This window comes from Priapulus caudatus, unplaced genomic scaffold (assembly GCF_000485595.1).
Source record: "Priapulus caudatus unplaced genomic scaffold, Priapulus_caudatus-5.0.1 Scaffold1250, whole genome shotgun sequence".
Lineage (NCBI taxonomy): Eukaryota > Metazoa > Priapulida > Priapulimorpha > Priapulimorphida > Priapulidae > Priapulus > Priapulus caudatus.
In genome coordinates, this window is record NW_014578311.1 from 16,727 (window position 1) to 20,978 (window position 4,252).

At 44.4% G+C, this 4,252-nt stretch overlaps 1 long non-coding RNA gene across 1 annotated transcript; it reads right to left on the minus strand.

Moving 5' to 3' along the window:
* Positions 1–656: 656 nt before the first annotated feature.
* LOC106815969 lies at positions 657–1,666 on the minus strand. The gene is made up of 3 exons (XR_001394815.1): positions 1,601–1,666; positions 1,270–1,440; positions 657–1,119 (listed from the first exon to the last, which is right to left on the minus strand). It is a non-coding gene; the product is annotated as an uncharacterized LOC106815969 (long non-coding RNA).
* Positions 1,667–4,252: the final 2,586 nt, after the last annotated feature.

Consider the following 4,252-nt stretch of genomic DNA (forward strand, 5'->3'; position numbering starts at 1 on the left):
TATTAGGTGGCGCGGCGACGGCGCCTGCTTTTCAACTTTGTACGCAGCCTCGCCATTTGGAACGTTGCAAAACGTTTCCAGGTTGGGGCGCAAACATGAGCGTCATGAAGAGCGCCGCCGTAGGTGGTTTCCCTGATTCTGGACAGCCATTTCCCATTTACTGGCCAAAGGTTCCGCGAATGTAGAATTCTACATGTCTTTCTGTGCATTTCGCGCTGAGAGTCTCGGTTACGACCAGATTATTCGGTTACAGTTTTCTATAACAGTGAAACCACTATTCTTCGTCTCAAATGTCTGCCACTCTTGTGTCCCCCACTAAATTGCGGACTGTTCGCTGGCAGCTATGGATGTCCGTGTGCCAGGCCTTATGCATTCGGCGCACGGATCCATAGCTGCCAGCGCTGCATACTGTCGTAGGACGTTCCCGCGGTCGCGTGCGCCTTGCCGCGGAACTGCGCGCAAGATCGCGCAGCACTTCGGATTAACACCTTCTTTCGGCAACGCTTCTCTAGTATCCCGTCTCATCTGGAAGGTAACAGCCTACTATGCAACCTCGTGAAATTTATAAACTGGTGGTATTTCAAAATATGATTCCATAACAATACTGTCAATAGGAGCAAACAAGAGAGTAACACAAAACCAAAGCTATATATTTATTTTTTGAACTAGCTGTACATGCCTTTTATTACTAAAACATATGTAATCGATACTAATACGTCACCAATAATAACAACACATCGCTTGCACATACTTCACACTTCTTTAACGTAGTCATGATAGTTTTTTTGTTTAAAAATATGCTTCATACATTTTATGTTCAATGATAACCTCATATAACGCTGGACAGTACATAATATTACAGCCAACATTCTGAATCCCAAACGCGCTCAAAACCGAATCTTGCGTTAAACCAAAAGATTTTTAGGTCGCAACACCATCTGAGACATGTAGGATGCCCCCCGCATAAACCGAATTTCACCGAAAACGTACAATCATAACGGGTAGGCGTCCCGTATATGCTCCACAATGTGGTGGAATGCGTGCGGGCCCCCATACCGCAGCCTCCACATGCACTCCTTCATGTATGAAGGTAGCAACTCCCTGGACGTCGTTGGTGACCTATTAATTACCAAGACAGTCTTAAAGTTGTATCCGTGATAATGTTAGGCTTATTACAGGTCTCCGATTACGTTGTTGAGAACGATGCATTATTACACTATTCCTAGACACAATGAATATCATATGAATAGCTTATAAATGCATACTAACCTTCGCAGTATTCTCTTGCATTGGCTCCACATAGCCTCCACGTTCTGCGTGTGAACTCCCGTCACGGGATCCACGAAATGCATTGAATGGTTCACCGTTCCATGGCGAAAACCATTCGCTCGCAAATTGCGGTACGCCGCCCACTCGTCCGTGTATATCGTTGTACCTGGTCTACATACATAATATACATTAAAACGTATGACTTCCAATAAACTTGTTAATGTTTCAATATATGGGGAAGTAATGATATAGAAACATAACTTGCCTATGTGTCAAACTAATATACGTATTCACAATACATGCATTTGGGTAAACGGGGCGTGTTCCGTACCGAATATAGCGACGGCAGAGTGGAATTAGCGTCGCAGCATTCCTCTGGCGTACTGGGACGAGGAACGTCACTAACCCTAACCCTAATCCTAACCCTAACCATATCAAATAGTGACCAGGGTACGTTCCGGTATACCGGACCGTACCCAGGGTACGTTCCGGCAGCACCCTGGGGGACATAGACCCTATGAGCCATACTGACACAGCGCGCATGCCATTCTGCACAAGTACACAGCTAGTAGGATAGAGTGTGTATATTGCTATAATTTATATATGTGCCGTGGTGTCAATGCGGAGATAGAGAACGAAACTATAGATAGTAGAAACATTTAGTTACCGGTATAGGTAACGTAAGATATATATATATATCTTTAATTTAGCATGTAAACAACGTACAAGGAATTACACTATCTACAACAGAATTCACTCTATAGTTCTATAACAGTTCATACAGACAGTTTACTTACTATATATCCTATGTATTATCTCTCTGTCGAATCTCACTCTTTACTTTAGTTATCACCGTATCGAACTCTTACTCTTTAGTTATACGCCAACTCCCCAAATCGAACTGCTTACTATTTAGTTATATCCTCCCAACTCCCCAAATCGAACTCTCTCTCTCTCTGTTTAGTTATCCTCCAACTCCCCCAAATCGAACTGCTACTATTTACTTATTCTCCAACTCCCCAAATCGAACTGCCTTCCCCCCTGATCTAGCTACGCTCTATTTATCTAATCTTGACAATGGTAAATGTAAACACAATCAGCTGTTCGCTTCTAGATGTCACGTGTGTTTCACCAACCAGTCAGCGTGACGTTGACATGACAATGACGTATATACAAACATGGACGAACGCGGGACGAACGATGGACGAAATCTCCTCACCTGGACGAGAAAACGGACGAAAATGTAAACAGACGGTACGTTGTACACATGTCTTCACTCAGGGTGATACAATTGTATCCACACCTACGAATACTTCTAATACTACAAGTACATATGTTACTATAATTACTAGTAAGTACTACTACTACTATAGTAACTTAATTACTAATATTAATGTGGAGATTTCGGGGGTGTATAAGGCCGATGAAAGTTGATTTCATGGTTCTCGTCAGGCATTGTTGAGATTTTGATGAGGGATTTAGATCAACATTCATCTTTCATATACAAACCAATAGAACTTTTAATTAGTGAGGGTATCAGGTCATGTACATATGCAAAATAAGATTGAAAAATGTCATAACTTCTTTGTTGACAGTTTTTACTCAAATTTTTACTGTTTGTCTTCCATACATGTAGTGCTGACTGTAGATTGTTGATTTTTTGAGGCGGGAATTTCATATGGGGACTTTTTGATGCGGGAATTTCGTCAGCGGTGAGTGTTGAAGTTTTTTGGTGCGGGAGTAAAATTTGATGCGGGTGCTGACGAGAACCATGACATCAACTTTCATCGGCCTAACTTACAGGAGTAGTAGACTAGATCGGGACCAATAGACTGAACTCACGGTATAGATATAATAACCATATATATTGACTAAAGAGAGGATAAGATATAGACTGCACATAAATATAGACCGCATGTAAACATTGGCACCTGGGCGCGGCCATTTTTTACTGTTGGTGCTGCGGCCTGTCGGCCGAAAACAAGGAATATTTTCTCAGAAGCGAGTTGCATACGATGGTGCAACAGGCCGTGCCAGCCTCGGGTTGCGACATCGGGGTGAGTCACCACGGTACGGCCAGGCACAGCGATTGCGCCATCGGCGGGCCGGCTGGGTATATAAGGAGCACAGAATCGCAGCTCAGGCAGTTATTTTCAGGTCTAGGGAGGAGAAGGAAGAAGAAGGAGAAGGAGAAGAAGCAGCCGAGAACGAGGGGAGAGAGGAAGAGGCAGTTATTACCTTTTCAGGTCTAGGAAGAAGAGGAAGAAGAGGAGAAGGAGAAGAAGCAGCCGAGAACGAGGAAAAGAGAAGAGGCAGTTGGTACAGGTCCAGGAAGAACAGGAAGAGGAAGAGAAAGAAGGAGAGGAACAGCCTAGAACAAAAGAGAAAAGAGGGAAGTTATTCAGGGATAGGTTTAAGGTAGGAAGACGGGGAGAGGGAGAAAAACAGAGAGAGAGGATAGAGCAGCACAGGGTTTTCAGGTAGGTGTAAACCAGAGCCGAACGGGAGAGGGGAATAAACGGCGAAGAACGGCATTCTGGTAGAGCTAGGAGCGGCGGCGGGGAGATACCTGGGAGACTGTGTGGATCCACGCAAGGCAAGGACGAACGTGAGGGAAGAAGACAGAGCCGGCGACGCGTAGAATAGTTAGACGGGATCAATAAAAGGCCGCAGCTGCAATACGAATGCAGGGAATCATTTGTTACATGAGTAACACGCAATAAAAGCATATCCACGCGTATCGTAACCCGAATCTCACCGTGGTTCTGTTCACCTGTTACGGCTACGTGTCATCGCCGCCGCTAATACATCGACAGGAGGCGGACTCTGAATCCTACACTGGACACGCGTTACGAACTAACGTCTGTCGAACCGTTTTCGCCACCCTAGAGGCACTACATTAAATAATGACGACTCCTGTTACTAGAGCTCCAAGAAACGGTATGGTAAGGTTAGAATACCCCTATACTGGCTCAAGGGGTAG